Genomic DNA, 18,761 nt, shown 5'->3' with positions numbered 1-18,761 from the left:
CCACACACTCATCTCCCTGCTACCTTCAGGTAGAAGGTACAGGAGCCTGAAGACTGCAACGACCAGGTTCAGGTTTAGCTACTTACCCACAGCCATCAGGCTATTAAACCTGGCTCAGACAAAACTCTGATCATTAATAACCCATTATCTGTTATTTGAACTTTATCAGTTTATTTATTCATGTGTGTATATAATGGCATATAATGGCATATGGACACACTGATCTGTTTTGTAGTAAAGGCCTACTATGTTCTGTGTGCTGAATCAAAGCAAGAATGTCATTGTCCTATCAGGGACACATGACAATAAACTCACTTGAACTTGAACTCACTTGAACTTGAACTTGAGAAATTCTGTGATCAACAAGAATAAAACCAATATCAATTGCATGGGCCGCAGGTGTTAGAGAGCCGGGGCTGAAGGAGGGATGGAAGCAGAAGCAGCGGCAGGGACAGATGCGGACGGGGAGCCGTGGCTGGCGAGTGTTTGCTGCTTGGCGAGTGTTTGCCGGGCTGACGAGTCGCTTGCTGCAGCTCTGGCCATGGAGCAGCCTCAGTGCAAGAGTCCCGGGCCGTCGGAAGCGTTGCGCCGCTGCCGTGAGAGTCTCTATGCCGAATTTGCCCAGGTGACCAGCATGGATCAGGCTGCGGCTCAGTGCATCCTGGAGGACAACCAGTGGCTGCTGGAAGTAAGTACCAAGCACTGGGTAGAAACGGTGGAAAATGGTGGCCTTCAAATGGGGGTGGATGGAGAAAACATCCTGCATGCCTGCTTTATTTTCATTTACTGTAACTGCAGGAAAAATGTTCCCGATGTTGGGGGAGTTCAGAACCGGGGGTCACAGTTTAAGAATAAAGGGTAGGCCAGTTAGGACTGAGATGAGAACAAACTTTCTTCACGCAGAGAGTTGTGAACCTGTGGAATTCTCTGCCACAGAAGGCAGTGGAGGCCAATTCAATAGACAATAGGTGCAGGAGTAGGCCATTCGGCCCTTCGAGCCAGAATCAAGAGAATCAAGAATCAAGAGACATTTATTGTCACATGCACCTATTGGTACAGTGAAATTTGGGGTCACCATACAGCCATACGAATAAAAAATGAACACAACACACGATAGACTTAAGTCCCAGTGCGGTTTAAACAGCCGCGGGACTTACCATCGCACGCTGGGGGCTTTAACATCGGGAGCCCCAGTTCGCCTCAACGTTGCAGTTGGACTGCTGGACCGCGGGGGAAGAACAAGGGAAGAGATAAGACTTTTTCCTTCCATCACAGTGAGGAGGTGTTGGAGTTGGAGATGTCTGTGTTAAGTGAGGGTCCTGTTTTTTTTTGTAATTGTTAAGACTGTAGAAAATGCAACTTCCTTCAAACCAAGCTGTTTGAATGACAATAAAAGGCATTCTATTCTACATATAGGATGTCAGGACTTTCATATGAAGAAAGAATATGTACTCGCTAGAATTTAGTTAATTGAGGGGGGATCTTATAGAAACTTACAAAATTCTTAAGGGGTTGGACAGGCTAGATGCAGGAAGATTGTTCCAGATGTTGGGGAAGTCCAGGACAAGGGGTCACAGTTTAAGGATAAGGGTCCTTTAGGACCGAGATGAGAAAAACATTTTTCACACAAAGAGGGGTAAATCTCTGGAACTTTCTGCCACAGAAGGTAGTTGAGGCAAGTTAATTGGCTATATTTAAGAGGGAGTTAGATGTAGCCCTTGTGGCTAAAGGGATCAGGGGTATGGAGAGAAGGCAGGTACGGGATACTGAGTTGGATGATCAGCCATGATCATATTGAATGGCGGTGCAGGCTCGAAGGGCCGAATGGCCTACTCCTGCACCTGTTTTCTATGTTTCTATATCTCTACATCATCGTGTATATCCCTCATTCACCTTTCCCATGACTTTCAGTCTGAAGAAGGGCCTCAACCCTAAATGTCGCCCATTGCTTCTCTCCAGCGATGCTGCCTGTCCCACTGAGTTACCCCAGCATTTTGTGTCTATCCCTTATGTTTCTGTACACTGTGGACAGCTCGATTGGAATCATGCATTGTCTTTCCGCTGATTGGATAACAAGCAACAAAAGCGTGTCACCACCTCGGTGGGGTGGGAGATTGCAACCCACACGTGGTCCGCCCTGCTCCAACGACTGCAATCAACCCGGCGTGCACAATCAAATAAGATCAAATAGAACAAGTTGTCCGACAACTTTAGGCTGTGCACGCCATAGGCAAGAAGAAGAAGACTACCTCGGTACATGTGACAATAAACTAAACTGAACGTTAACTGAGAACAATGACATTTTTACTTTAGTTTTACAGGCCCATTAATGAAATAACAAATAAATCTACAATGATCAATAATACAATAAATTATCAGTAATACTAGGTACCCAGACCATAATAGTGCAAACTGAAGTAGGAGGTGCAACCTATACAAAGTCCATAGTATGTTGTTGTTGAAGTGGGGCGTGGTTAGGGTTGGGCAGTATTGTTCAAGAGCCTGCTGGTTGATGGAAAGATGCTGGTCTTGAATCCCAATGTCAAAGTTCTCAGGTTTGCATACCTTCTTCCTGATGGTTGTTTAAGAAAGAACTGCAGATGCTGGAAAAATCGAAGGTAGACTAAAATACTGGAGAAATGCTGGACGTTTACACCCCAGCGGGATGAACTTTGACTTCTCCAATTTCAGGTAGTCCTTGCTTTCTCCCTCCTTCCCCTCCCTTTCCCAGCTCTCCCTCAGCCTACTGTCTCCGCCCGCCTCTTCCTGTCCCACCCCCACATCAGTCTGAAGAAGGGCCTAGACTCGAAACGTCACCTATTCCTTCGCTCAGTAGATGCTGCCTCACCCGCTGAGTTTCTCCAGCATTTTTGCATACCTTCTCCCTGATGGTAACAGCGAGGCGAGAGTGTACCAGGGTTGTGTGGGTCTTGAGTGATATTAGCTGCCTTTTGTGGTGGAGCATACTGTTGGTCCCTTTGATGGTAGGAAGTTCAATACCCATGATAGATGAGGCAGCGTCTCCCACTTTCTGCAGCCTCCTTCATTCTTGGCGTTCAAGTTACCAAAGCAGAATGTGATAATGGTCTCTACATATCAGTGTGGTCTCTACCAGACATTTGAAAGGGTATTCGTCAACATACCAAATCTCCAAAATCTTCAAAGGAAGTGGAGGCATCGATGATTATTATCTGAATGGTGGCCGATTAGGAAAAGGGGAGATGCAACGAGACCTGAGTGTCATGGTACACCAGTCATTGAAAGTAGGCATGCAGGTGCAGCAGGCAGTGAAGAAGGCAAATGGTATGTTAGCATTCATAGCAAAAGGATTTGAGTATAGGAGCAGGGAGGTTCTACTGCAGTTGTACAGGGCCTTGTTGAGACCACACCTGGAGTATTGCGTACAGTTTTGGTCTCCTAATCTGAGGAAAGACATTCTTGCCGTTGAGGGAGTGCAGAGAAGGTTCACCAGACTGATTCCTGGGATGTCAGGACTTTCATATGAAGAAAGACTGGATAGATTCAGCTTGTACTCGCTAGAATTTAGAAGATTGAGTGGGATCTTATAGAAACTTACAAAATTCTTAAGGGGTTGGACAGGCTAGATGCAGGAAGATTGTTCCCGATGTTGGGGAAGTCCAGAACAAGGGGTCACAGTTTAAGGATAGGGAGGAAATCGTTTTGGACCGAGATGAGAAAAACATTTTTCACACAGAGAGTGGTGAATCTGTGGAATTGTCTGTCACAGAAGGTAGTTGAGGCCAGTTCATTGGCTATATTTAAGAGGGAGTTAGATATGGCCCTTGTGGCTAAAGGTATCAGGGGGTAATAACAATAATAATAATAATATATTTTATTGTCATTGCACATCAGTGCAACGAGATTTAGTATGCAGCTCCAACCGATGAAAAAGAAAAGTAAAATAAATAAATAAGCTGTGTGTCGTGACCATCCGAGGGAGACAGTCCAGGGGGGGGGGGGGGCACTCAGCAGGGCCGGTTCAGAGTCGCTATAGCTCTGGGAATAAAGCTGTTTCTGGGTCTGGAGGTTCGGGCATAGAAGGCCTTGTAACGTCTGCCGGAGGGAAGTAGTTCGAACAGTCCATTACAAGGGTGTGAGGAGTCTTTATGGATGCTGACGGCCTTCCTGAGGCACCGTGTGTGGTAGATGCCCTCCAAGGCTGGTAGCTGTGTCCCAATGATCCTCTGCGCTCTGTGGACGACGCGCTGAAGAGCTCTCCTCTCCGCCTCCGTGCAGCTGAGATACCACACAGAGATGCCATACGTTAATATGCTCTCTGTGGTGCAGCGGTAGAACGTTGTCAGCAGCTGTTGGGGCAGACCAGTCTTTTTTAATGTCCTCAGGAAGAACAGTCGTTGCTGTGCCTTCTTGACCAGCGCAGCGGTGTTGGTGGACCATGTGAGGTCCTCTGAAATGTGAGTGCCCAGAAACTTAAAGCTGGACACTCTCTCCACACTGTCCCCGTAGATGGAGATTGGGGCGTATTCTCCATTATGGGACCTCCTGAAGTCAATAATCAGCTCCTTGGTCTTGGAGGTGTTTAGTGACAAGTTGTTACGTGTGCACCAGTCCGCCAGGTTCTGCACCTCCGCTCTGTATTTTGTTTCATCACCATTGGTGATCAGCCCAATCACTGTTGTGTTACCTGCAAACTTCACGATGGTGTTGGTGTCGAATGCAGGAACACAGTCATGAGTGAAGAAGGAGTAGAGCATGGGGCTTAGTACACAGACCTGTGGTGTGCCGGTGCTCAGGGTGATAGTGGAGGACAGGTGCTGGCCCAGTCTCACTGCCTGCGGTCGCTCCGTCAGAAAGTTCAGGATCCAATCGCATATCGGCGAGCTGAGGCCTAGCTGGTGGAGTTTGGTGGTGAGCTTGGTGGGGATGACCGTATTGAATGCAGAGCTATAGTCAACGAAGGTAGTAGAGAAGGCAGGTACAGGATACTGAGTTGGATGATCAGCCATGATCATATTGAATGGCGGTGCAGGCTCGAAGGGCCGAATGGCCTACTGCTGCACCTATTTTCTATGTTTCTATGAGTTTTCTTTCTGATTGCAGCAATGAACTGAGCACAGGAAAGATCATATAACTCAGGGTACAACAATAGAACCCGCTTGTAAAGTCAGCTGGACATTATTTCTCTTTCATGCCTGAATTCAAATCTGCTTCTCGGTTTTCTGGAAGGGAGCCTAAATTGCATTTTCAAATAAAAAGAATTAACTTCCTTCATTTTACAGCTAGCATGTGCTGGCATAGAATAATAAGTACATCAAGTTCTACCATCAGAAACTAATCTCACATAACTAGCTTTGTAAGACAGGATCATGGACTATTTTAGATTCTACTGTAGCTCCAGGCCATTTTAACTTGTATTTAAATCCCGGCTGCTTCGTAAATGCTAATTTCCTCTTCATTATTTTTTATTAATGCTGCCACCAGGCAGCTATGGAATAATTTCATTCTATTGTGTCTTCATGCTAACATTTTTCAGCAATATTGTCAATCGCTATATTGTCCAGTTCTGAGAAACATATCCTTGACAGGGTCTGAAGAACAGTCTCGACCCGAAATGTCACCTCTTTCTTTTCATCAGAGATGCTGTCTGACCTGCTGAGTTACTTCAGCTTGTTGTGTCTATCCTTGACATACATCCCTTGACGGTGCTTCTATGAATAGAAAATTCTGTCTTCAGAATATCTTTGAGTCTTAGTTATCCATCTGTCATGAAGAAATACGAGTAGACATAGAAACATGGAAATTAGGTGCAGGAGTAGGCCATTCAGCCCTTCGAGCCTGCACCGCCATTCAATATGATCATGCTGATCATCCAACTCAGTAACCCGTACCTGCCTTCTCTCCATACCCCCTGATCCCTTTAGCCACAAGGGCCACATCTAACTCCCTCTTAAATATAGCCAATGAACTAGCCTCAACTACCTTCTGAGGCAGAGAATTCCACAAATTCACCACTCTCTGTGTGAAAAAAGGTTTTCTCATCTCGGTCCTAAAAGATTTCCCCCTTATCTTTAAACTGTGACCCCTTGTTCTGGACTTCCCCAACATCGGGAACAATCTTCCTGCATCTAGCCTGTCCAACCCCTTAAGAATTTTGTAAGTTTCAATAAGATCCCCCCTCAATCTTCTAAATTCTAGCGAGTACAAGCAGAGTCTATCCAGTCTTTCTTCATATGAAAGTCCTGGCATCCCAGGAATCAGTCTGGTGAACCTTCTCTGTACTCCCTCTAAGGCAAAAATGTCTTTCCTCAGATTAGGAGACCAAAACTGTACGCAATACTTCAGGTGTGGTCTCACCAAGACCCTGTACAACTGCAGTAGAACCTCCCTGCTCCTATACTCAAATCCTTTTGCTATGAATGCTAACATACCATTCGCTTTCTTTACTGCCTGCTGCACCCGCATGCCTACTTTCGATGACTGGTGTACCATGACACCCAGGTCTCGTTACATTTCCCCTTTTCCTAATCGGCCACCATTCAGATAATAGTCTACTTTCCTGTTTTTGCCACCAAAGTGGATAACCTCACATTTATCCACATTATACTGCATCTGCCATGCATTTTCCCACTCACCCAGCCTATCCAAGTTACCTTGCAGCCTCCTCACAGCTAACACTGCCCCCCAGCTTTGTGTCATCCGCAAACTTGGAGATGTTGCATTCAATTCCCTCTTCCAGATCATTAATATGGATTTGACCACTTGTTGGAGTTGGAGCATGGAGCTCCCGAGTCAGCCACCTCTTACCGGAGACAGTGGGCTTCACGGTATTAAGTCCACAGGCCCCGGGGTCAGAGCTCTTCTTCGGCTACGGCGCGGCGGGAACTTTAGATCTTTGACCGCCGGCCTGTGGCCTAGACCAACCTGAAGCCGCGGTCTCCGGTAGGGAGGCACCGATTCAGGACTTACCTGGACTGTTACCGTGTCTACTCATCTGGACGCCCGCAGCTGCGGAGGGTTGAGGTCCCGACCACGGGGGAAAATGGAGGAGGACTGGCCAAATTTTGTGTCTTCCACCACAGTGATGAATGCTGTGGTGGATGTTTATGTTTAGGTATGTTACAAAACCTACCTGAATCGTCATTGGGAATCTGCCCAAAGCCATGTCCGCGATTTTGGCGCTGTTTGGAGGGGGCGGGTTTAAAACGCGATTTTTACTAGGCTGTTCTAATCGCAGATGTTCAGCCTAGTAAATCATTAACGAAAAATCGCTGCAAGACCCGGTCGCAAAAGGTATTATTAGTTTTATAGGCCTCGATAATATAGTTATAATAGTTTTAAAATTACTCTCTCATTCCGCAACCTCTCGCAGCCCCTGGGTTTTATAAAGCAAACAATTAAAGGTATGTACCTTATTTTTACATTAAATGGGGCATATATATAACCCTGTATATCAAGTTTTCTATAGCGAGTAGTTCATTTTGGGCTTTTTATATCCCGCAGTATTTTTCTCGGCATTTGAGGGCACAAATCCAACGCGATGTGAACGTTCTAAACCAGCGCGTTCACATGAACCCACTAGAAAGCCGATTTAAATGGGCATTTATTTACAGCAATTGAACACTAAATTCCTTCCATTTGGCCTATAAATTAATGTAAATTAGATATAAAAATCATGTTATATTGTGAATTATTTGTGAATAATCTTTGGACACTATTTAAAAATGTTAATCTTTCCTTAAGAAATGGGCTTTTGACTATCCAAGATCACAGCTTTTTAGTAATGTCCATTGAAAATCAATAGGGAACAAGATGCTAATTTCCAAGTATGAAAATGGCCATAACTTTTTTAATACTTGAGATATGAAAGTGAATTTGGTGTCAAATTAAACTTATTGTTATGCTTTATCTGATGGGATAAATTGCAGTCTTGATTTTTTAAAATCTCAAAATTTTGTAACATTGCTATTATGTTACATTTTGTATTGTGTTTTTGTGTGTTGTTTTTCATTGTACTGTTGCTGGCAAATTCATTTCACTTGCACTTTATGTGCAAGTGACGAATAAAACTGATTGTGATGGTAAATCCGCGCTGCACCCGCTCTGGAAGCTCCGGGCCGGTCTCCAGGAAAGGCCGCACGATTACACATTTGGTTAGGCCGCAAAAGGGGGTGGGGGGGGGGTGGGCGTAGTGCAACACGGAGAAAACCGCATAACCGTCGGCGTAAGTGACTGAAAAAAAGTTTCCCCCCTATTCCCCCCCACATAACCTAACCAAGAAACAGTGAAACTAACTTTTAGAACAAACTTAAAATAGTAAAAACAGTAGAAAGGACACACAAACAACACACAAACACTACGGTGGCGCCACCCGGTGGAATAACCTTGTTTAATAACCTTGGACATCCTGATTATGGGCCTGGGTCAAAATAGCACATCTTTGCTGTTTAGGCTTCAAACAGCGTGTCACAATGTCCCCTCAGCTCATTTATCTGGTTTAAATAAGAATTGTTTCGTACCGTCAGTTTGTGGCCTTTTTTATTTTTAATGTCCAGATTTACTCTGCGGCAAAACACAAGCCAGATTCAGGGACCGTTTCTTCCCAGCTGTTATCAGGCAACTAAACCATCCTACCACAACTAGAGAGTAGTTCTGGGCTACTATCTCCCTCATTGGAGACCCTCGGAATATCTTTGATCGGACTTTATCTTGCATTAAATGTTATTATAGACAATAGACAATAGGTGCAGGAGTTGGCCATTCGGCCCTTCGAGCCAGCACCGCCATTCAATGTGATCATGGCTGATCATCCCTAATCAGTACCCCGTTCCTGCCTTCTCCCCATATCCCCTGACTCCACTATCTTTAAGAGCCCTATCTAGCTCTCTTGAAAGCATCCAGTGAATTAGTCTTAGAAACATAGAAAATAGGTGCAGGAGTAGGCCATTCGGCCCTTCGAGCCTGCACCGCCATTCAATATGATCATGGCCCCTCTCCCCTGACTCTCAGTCTGAAGAAGGGTCCCAACCTGAAATGTCACCCGTCCATTCCTTCCACAGATGCTGCCTGACCCGCTGAGTTACTCCAGCATTTGTGTCTATCTTCAATGTAAACCAGCATCTGCAGTTCCTTCCAACGTGGATCATTGTACATGTTGGGGGAGTCCAGAACCAGGGGCCACACGTTTAAGAATAAGGGGTAAGCCATTTAGAACGGAGATGAGGAAACACTTTTTCTCACAGAGAGTTGTGAGTCTGTGGAATTCTCTGCCTCAGAGGGCGGTGGAGGCCGGTTCTCTGGATACTTTCAAGGGAGAGCTAGATAGGGCTCTTAAAGATAGCGGAGTCAGAGGCTATGGGGAGAAGGCAGGAACGGGGTACTGATTGGGGATGATCAGCCATGATCACATTGAATGGCGGTGCTGGCTCAAAGGGCCAAATGGCCTACTTCTGCACCTATTGTCTATTGAAACATGTTCCCGATGTTGGGGGAGTCCAGAACCAGGGGCCACAGTTTAAGAATGAGGGGTAAGCCATTTAGAACGGTGACGAGGAAACGCTTTTTCTCACAGAGAGTGGTGAGTCTGTTGACATATTCAAAAGCAGAAGGTAAACAAAAATGCTGGAGAAACTCAGCGGGTGAGGCAGCATCTATGGAGCGAAGGAAATAGGCGACGTTTCGGGTCAAGACCCTTCAGATTTCATAAGCAGAACATCTCTGTAATGACAGAGGCGTAAAAAACAAGAGTGGGAGATCAGGCAGCATCTCTGGAGAACCGGCGGATGTTTCGGGTCAAGACCATTCTTTAGACTGATTCTGGTGGGGGGGGGGGGAAGCTGGAAGAGAGGTGGAGGCAGGACAAAGTCAAGCAAGCGATAGGTGGATGCAGGTTGTTTGGGTGGACAATGGTCAGAGATGAAAAGACAGAATAGACAATAGACAATAGGTGCAGGAGTAGGCCATTTGGCCCTTCGAGCCAGCACTGCCATTCAATGTGATCATGGCTGATCATCATCACTCTCTGTGAGAAAAAGTGTTTCCTCGTCTCCGTTCTAAATGGCTTACTCCTTATTCTTAAACTGTGGCCTCTGGTTCTGGACTCCCCCAACATCGGGAACATGTTTCCTGCCTCCAGCGTGTCCAAGCCCTTAATAATTCTATATGTTTCAATAAATCCAGGCAGCATTCTGGCAAATCTCCTTTGCACGCATTCCAATGCCTTAATATCTGTCCTGTATTGGGGTGACCAGCTTTCATTTGCTAAGAGTTTTGTGTAATGTAGAAAATGATACACTAGCTAACCTTTCCCTAGCTAACGGTGATCTATTCTACATTTTTCGAGCTTCGTCCCCTTTGATGTCTCATTTTCACACCTTGCTGTTCCTTATCTCTGGGTTTCCCTCTCCCCTGACTCTCAGTCTGAAGAAGGGTCCCAACCTGAAATGTCACCCGTCCATTCCTTCCACAGATGCTGCCTGACCCGCTGAGTTACTCCAGCATTTGTGTCTATCTTCAATGTAAACCAGCATCTGCAGTTCCTTCCAACGTGGATCATTGTACATGTTGGGGGAGTCCAGAACCAGGGGCCACACGTTTAAGAATAAGGGGTAAGCCATTTAGAACGGAGATGAGGAAACACTTTTTCTCACAGAGAGTTGTGAGTCTGTGGAATTCTCTGCCTCAGAGGGCGGTGGAGGCCGGTTCTCTGGATACTTTCAAGGGAGAGCTAGATAGGGCTCTTAAAGATAGCGGAGTCAGAGGCTATGGGGAGAAGGCAGGAACGGGGTACTGATTGGGGATGATCAGCCATGATCACATTGAATGGCGGTGCTGGCTCAAAGGGCCAAATGGCCTACTTCTGCACCTATTGTCTATTGAAACATGTTCCCGATGTTGGGGGAGTCCAGAACCAGGGGCCACAGTTTAAGAATGAGGGGTAAGCCATTTAGAACGGAGACGAGGAAACGCTTTTTCTCACAGAGAGTGGTGAGTCTGTTGACATATTCAAAAGCAGAAGGTAAACAAAAATGCTGGAGAAACTCAGCGGGTGAGGCAGCATCTATGGAGCGAAGGAAATAGGCGACGTTTCGGGTCAAGACCCTTCAGATTTCATAAGCAGAACATCTCTGTAATGACAGAGGCGTAAAAAACAAGAGTGGGAGATCAGGCAGCATCTCTGGAGAACCGGCGGATGTTTCGGGTCAAGACCATTCTTTAGACTGATTGTGGTGGGGGGGGGGGGGAAGCTGGAAAAGAGGTGGAGGCAGGACAAAGTCAAGCAAGCGATAGGTGGATGCAGGTTGTTTGGGTGGACAATGGTCAGAGATGAAAAGACAAAATAGACAATAGGTGCAGGAGTAGGCCATTCGGCCCTTCGAGCCAGCACCGCCATTCAATATGATCATGGCTGATCATCCAACTCAGTATCCTGTACCTGCCTTCTCTCCATGCCCCCTGATCTCTTTTGCCACAAGGGCCACATCTAACTTCCTCTTAAATATAGCCAATGAACTGGCCTCAACTACCTTCTGTGGCAGATAATTCCAGAGATTCACCACTCTGTATGAAAAATGTTTTTTCCATCTCGGTCCTAAAACATTTCCTCCTTAAACTGTGACCCCTTGTTCTGGACTTCCCCAACATCGGGAACAATCTTCCTGCATCTGGCCTGTCCAACCCCTTAAGAATTTTGTAAGTTTCTATAAGATCCCCCCTCAATCTTCTAAATTCTAGCGCGTACAAGCCGCGTCTTCTGAGGCAGAGAATTCCACAGATTCACAACTCTCTGGGTGATAAACTTTTTCCTCATCTCCGTTCTAAATGGCCTACCCCTTGTTCTTAAACTGTGGCCTCTGGTTCTGGACTCCCCCAACATCGGGAACATGTTTCCTGCCTCCAGCGTGTCCAAGCCCTTAATAATTCTATATGTTTCAATAAATCCAGGCAGCATTCTGGCAAATCTCCTTTGCACGCATTCCAAAGCCTTAATATCTGTCCTGTATTGGGGCGACCAGCTTTCATTTGCTAAGAGTTTTGTGTAATGTAGAAAATGATACACTAGCTAACCTTCCCCTAGCTAACGGTGATCTATTCTACATTTTTCGAGCTTCGTCCCCTTTGATGTCTCATTTTCACACCTTACCGTTCCTTATCTCTGGGTTTCCCTCTCCCCTGACTCTCAGTCTGAAGAAGGGTCCCGACCTGAAATGTCACCCGTCCATTCCTTCCACAGATGCTGCCTGACCCGCTGAGTTACTCCAGCATTTTGTGTCTATCTTCAATGTAAACCAGCATCTGCAGTTCCTTCCAACGTGGATCATTGTACATGTTGAGCATAATTCTCTCCAGTTTGATCTCTAAAGTATGAACAATAAAGTTCAACTATTGGAGTTGAATATAATATAACAACTCTTGGAGACATAAGGAACTGCATACGCTGGAATCGCAAGCAAAACACAAAGTGCTGGAGAAACTCAGCAGGTCAGGCAGCATCTGTGGAAGGAATGGACGGGTGACATTTCAGGTCGGGGCCCCTTCGTCAGGCTGATTCTAGTTAGAGTTAAGGGCCTGTCCCACTTACGTGTCCTTGGCACGCAAATTACGCGACCTCGTGGTCGCGTTGAGGCGCACGGGCATCGTATGGCCGCGCGTGGCCGGTCCCACTGAGAAGCGCGGAGGGGTATGGAGTAGTGCGCGACATCGCACGGCGCTCCGAAATTTTTGTAGTGAACTAAATCTTCACGCGCCAACGGCCTGTCGCGGAACTGACGGCCAAAGTGGGACAGGCTCAAGACCCTGGCTCGACGCAACGTCTCACCTTCAACAGCAGCAGAAGCAGGAAAACCATCGCCGAGCTCGGCCTGGGGCTCACGGCCACTGTGGTCCGGATCCGCCCCCACTTCTACTCCCAGAACGGGGCCAAGAAAATGGAAGGTGGACACAAAATGCTGGAGTAACTCAGCGGGACCGGCAGCATCTCTGGAGAGGAGCAGTGGGTGACGTTTCAGGTCAAGACCTCTTCTTTTCAGACTGAAGAAGAGTCTCAACACGAAACGTCACCCATTCCTTCTCTCCAGAGATGCTGCCGGTCCCGCTGAGTTACTCCAGCTTTGTGTCCATCTTCAAATGACGTCACGCGCTCCAGACGGCTGTGCGTACGCATGGAATCGCGCCCGACCTTGGCGGGACCGCCGCTGCTCAACGCGACCACGTGGTCGCGTAATTTGCGTGCCAAGGACACGTAAGTGGGACAGGCCCTTTACAGTTTAATTCTTATTTGCTGTGTGGTTAATTTACAAGGATTGAAGGTGTCAATCTGTCGAAGTTAATTGGCCTTTGGACAAACAATATGTGCATACTATTCTTTAAATATTCTGAAGCCCCAATCAGTTTCCTTTCAGATCGTAAAATGCAGAACATTCCTCAGATTACATTGATTAGCTGCCGTCCATGCTAAACTGAATTATTAAGTGTGATTCATTAATTGATCCAAAAGGCAGAATATCCATCGCCAATTCCACGCTTTCCTCATTCCTCGCTTGAAATGAAAACAAAGATAGAAATCTAAAAACAAGAAAGACAGTAAATACAACCAAAATAGCCTGAGAGGCGATGTGTTTTATATTACAGCAAAGGGAACAATGAAGATAATTCACTGCTTCAGTGCTTCGAGCAATGAGCCAGTGGGGCTATGGGTCTGCAATGTTATTGCTTCATTCCTAATGCTTATTTCATTCGGATGCACCGCAACACCATTGCACACACGAAATTACGCAGGGAGCAACAAGGAATGAGCTGAAACAGGCAAGAAAAGGCAGAAACAATTTTAGACCATTCCCGAAAGAAATGTTCCAAGCAGTTTTTGGGATGTGACTTGAAATTGTTCAATACGGCTACTTTCTCAAACATCGCTCCCGTTTGGCCGAATCGCTCCCAATCGATGTATAGGAATTTGTGACATATGTCGGCAAGGATATAGTAAGGAGAAAGAGAAAAAATAAACGGCCATGGACCCTCACCAAGAACGACTAATTTGAGGAAGGACATTCTTGCTATTGAGGGAGTGCAGTGTAGGTTTACAAGGTTAATTCCCGGGATGGCGGGACTGTCATATGCTGAGAGAATGGAGCGGCTGGGCTTGTATACTCTGGAGTTTAGGATGAGAGGGGATCTTATTGAAATATATAAGATTGTTAAGGGTTTGGACACGCTAGAGGCAGGAAACATGTTCCCGATGTTGGGGGAGTCCAGAACCAGGGGCCACACGTTTAAGAATAAGGGGTAAGCCATTTAGAACGGAGATGAGGAAACACTTTTTCTCACAGAGAGTTGTGAGTCTGTGGAATTCTCTGCCTCAGAGGGCGGTGGAGGTCGGTTCTCTGGATACTTTCAAGAGAGAGCTAGATAGGGCTCTTAAAGATAGCGGAATCAGAGGATACGGGGAGAAGGCAGGAACGGGGTACTGATTGGGGATGATCAGCCATGATCACATTGAATGGCGGTGCTGCCTCGAAGGGCCAAATGGCCTACTTCTGCACCTATTGTCTATTGTCTATTGAAACATGTTCCCGATGTTGGGGGAGTCCAGAACCAGGGGCCACAGTTTAAGAATAAGGGGTAAGCCATTTAGAACGGAGACGAGGAAACGCTTTTTCTCACAGAGAGTTGTGAGTCTGTTGACATATTCAAAAGCAGAAGGTAAACAAAAATGCTGGAGAAACTCAGTGGGTGAGGCAGCATCTATGGAGCGAAGGAAATAGGCGACGTTTCGGGTCGAGACCCTTCTTCAGACTTCAAAAGCAGAGCATCTCTGTAATGACAGAGGCGTAAAAAACAAGAGTGGGAGATCAGGCAGCATCTCTGGAGAACCGGCGGATGTTTCGGGTCAAGACCATTCTTTAGACTGATTGTGGTGGGGGGGAGAAAGCTGGAAGAGAGGTGGGGGCAGGGCAAAGTCAAACAAGTGATAGGTGGATGCAGGTTGTTTGGGTGAACAATGACCAGAGATGAAAAGACAAAATAGACAATAGACAATAGGTGCAGGAGTAGGCCATTCGGCCCTTTGAGCCAGCACTGCCATTCAATGTGATCATGGCTGATAATCATCACTCTCTGTGAGAAAAAGTGTTTCCTCGTCTCCGTTCTAAATGGCTTACTCCTTATTCTTAAACTGTGGCCCCTGGTTCTGGACTCCCCCAACATCGGGAACATGTTTCCTGCCTCTAGCATGTCCAAACCCTTAACAATCTTATATGTTTCAATGAGATTCCCTCTCATCCTTCTAATCTCCAGAGTGTACAAGCCCAGCTGCTCCATTCTCTCAGCATATGACAGTCCCGCCCCATCCCGGGAATAAACCTTGTAAACCTACGCTGCACTCCCTCAATAGCAAGAATATCCTTCCTCAAATTAGGGGACCAAAACTGTACACAATAATCCAGGTGTGGTCTCACCAGGGCTCTGTACAACTGCAGAAGGACAACTGCAAAAGGTGGGAGATAAGGACAGGAAAAGTGTGTAGTGAAGCCAGAGGAAGGAATATTAGTGGAAGGGAAGGGGAAAGGGGAGAAATAATTGCAGGTCTATTTGGGGGACAGGGAAGAGAGGAGGAAAATGACTCAGGGTGCAGGGGTTTAGGAACAAGGAGTTGCAGATGCTGGTTTACATGAGTAACTTTGAGAATTTGATATAGAATTGAGTGGCGACAATGACAACAGAACAAGGTAAATGGAAAGTGTGTAGGAAGGAACTGCAGATGCTGGTTTACATCGATCACAGACACAAAATGCTGGAGTAACTCAGCGGGTCAGGCAGTATCGCTGGAGAGAAGGAATGGGTGATGTTTCAGGTCGAGACCCTTCTTCAAACACATGTCTGTGTGTCCCGCTGAGTTACTCCAGCATTTTGTGTCTATCTTCAAAGCAAGCGGAAAGTGAGGTCACTTTCTAAGGGGAATACCAATTAACTTTAAAGCCCTGTCCCACGGTACGAGTTCATTCCAAGAGCTCTCCCGAGTTTGCCCTGATTTGAACTCGGAGATTTACGGTAATGGCCGCACGTCGGTACTCGGGGCTCTTGTGGACATTTTTTTCATCATGTTGGAAAAATCTTCACGAGTCTTCCCGTGCTTACCTGCCGTTAGCGAGTCTTCCCGAGAACCTGCCGTTAGCGCTAAGAGACGTCCCCGAGCTCCGACGTACCCGCTACGTTCATTCTCCGTGCTTACCACGAGTTTGATTATTTTAAAACTCGGGAGAGCTCTTAGAATGAACTCGTGCCATGGGACAGAGTTATTAGTTGCGTGCTAACCAGTCAGCGGGAAGACGTCGGACTTTATCGGACTTTATCTTGCATTAAATATTATGTCCTTTAGCTGTAAACTGTGGACGGTTTGATTTTAATCCTGTATAGTCTTCTCTTTGACTGGATAGCACACAACAAAAAGCTTTTCACTGTACCTCGGTACACGTGACAATAAACTAAACTGTAGGCTGGAAACACATCCACCAGAGGCAATAGTTGGGGGTTATATCTGTGGGTGGCTCTCACAGTCCTTAACAAGAAGTCCCAATAATAATAATAATAATACATTTTATTTACGGGCGCCTTTCAAGAGTCTCAAGGACACCTTACAAAAATTTAGCAAGTAGAGGAAAAACATGTAAGGGGAATGAAATAAATAGTAGAGACATGACTAGTACACAAAGTAAAGACAGAATTCAATACAAAACACAATATGAGGCAATTCATGCACAGATGAAAAGGGAGGGGGACGTGGGGCTAAGGATAGGCAGAGGTGAAGAGATGGGTCTTGAGGCGGGACTGGAAGATGGTGAGGGACACGGAATTGCGGATCAGTTGGGGGAGGGAGTTCCAGAGCCTGGGAGCTGCCCTGGAGAAGGCTCTGTCCCCAAAACTGTGGAGGTTGGACTTGTGGATGGAGAGGAGACCGGCTGATGTGGATCTGAGGGACCGTGAGGGTTGGTAAGGGGAGAGGAGGTCAGTGAGATATGGGGGGGGCCAGAGGGGTGGGGCGGCTTTGTAGGGGAGGATCAGGATTTTGTAGGTGATCCGGTGGGAGATGGGAAGCCAGTGAAGTTGTTTGAGGACTGGAGTGATGTGATGCCAGGATTTGGTGTGGGTGATGAGTCGGGCGGCTACGTTCTGGACAAGTTGGAGTCGGTTGATGTAGGTGGAGCTGATGCCAAGGACAAGTGAGTTGCAGTAGTCCAGTCGGGAGGAGATGAAGGCATGGATGAGTCTTTCAGCAGCGGGAGGTGTGAGAGAGGGTCTGAGTTTGGCGATGTTGCGGAGATGAAAGAAGGAGGTTTTAATGACATGGCGGATGTGAGGCTCAAGGGGGAGGGTGGAATCAAAGATCACGCCAAGGTTGTGGGCCTGGGGAGATGGGGAGACAGTGGTGCCGTCGATGGTGAGAGTGGGGTTATTGATTTTGCTGAGTGTAATGGTAGTCTGCACCAACTCCTGAACCACACATTCATCAGTCCCATCTTCCTATTCCTACCCCCATTAGCAAGTGACAACGGGAGTAATCTGGACATTAATACCCTTAAAGTCCTGATTCTTTTGCCGAACTCCCTATTTTATCCGATCGGACCTCGTCGTTTTTCATACTTAGGTCATTTGTGCCAGTGTGTAGGACGACTTGATCGCATTGAATGGCGGTGCCGGCTTGAAGGGCCGAATGGCCTACTCCTGCACCTATTGTCTATTGACCTCCGTCTGCTCACCTTCCCTCACTCGCTCACTCGCGCTAGAATTTAGAAGATTGAGAGGGGATCTTATAGAAACGTACAAAATTCTTACGGGGTTGGACCGGCTAGATGCAGGAAGATTGTTCCCGATGTTGGGGAAGTCCAGAACAAGGGGTCACAGTTTAAGGATAAGGGGGAAATCTTTTAGGACCGAGATGAGAAAAACATTTTTCACACAGAGAGTGGTGAATCTCTGGAATTCTCTGCCACAGAAGATAGTTGAGGCCACAGTTCATTGGCTGTGTTTAAGAGGGAGTTAGATGTGGCCCTTGTGGCTAAAGGGATCAGGGGGTGTGGAGAGAAGGCAGGTACGGGATACTGAGTTGGATGATCAGCCATGATCATATTGAATGGCGGTGCAGGCTCAAAGGGCCTACTGCACCTATTTTCTATGTTTCTATGATTCCCCCTTGAGAATGTTGAGTTGCTAAGGCTTTATTGCTCTCACTGTTTTACACTAGGTGATTAAATATCAATGTGCTCCACTTGCACTCCAGTACCCCGTCACTCCCTCTTCTCCCCTCATCGATCAGGCAAGAGGTACAGAAGTGTGAAAACACACACCTCCAGCTTCAGGGAGTTTCTTCCCAGCTGTTATCAGGCAACTGAACCGTCCTCTCACCAGTTGGATGGTGGGTTGGGAGATTGCAACCTTCACGTGGTCCACCCTGTTTCGACTAATGCAATTGACCCGACGTGCACGAACAACCTAAAACTTTAGGCTGTGCACTCCATACGCAAGAAGAATCATTTAGTGTGCTGTCCTGACCCACAATCTACCTCATTAGAGCCCTTTGAACTATCTTTGATCTAAGTTCAATGTTATATCTAACACTAAATGTTCTACCCTTTATCACTTATCTTTGCACTGTGGATGGCTTCATTATATTCATGTATTTGTATCATTAATTGGACTTTGTCTTGCACTAAACGTTATTCCCTTTGCCCTGAGCTGCGAAGGGGTTCATGGATTTTGGAATATGGTCTTATGGTCATCAGTGATAGGAG

Source organism: Leucoraja erinacea, chromosome 5, assembly GCF_028641065.1.
Source record: "Leucoraja erinacea ecotype New England chromosome 5, Leri_hhj_1, whole genome shotgun sequence".
Classification (NCBI taxonomy): Eukaryota; Metazoa; Chordata; class Chondrichthyes; order Rajiformes; family Rajidae; genus Leucoraja; species Leucoraja erinaceus.
The sequence above is the reverse complement of the archived record's forward strand: the minus strand, read 5'-3'. Positions refer to the sequence as shown.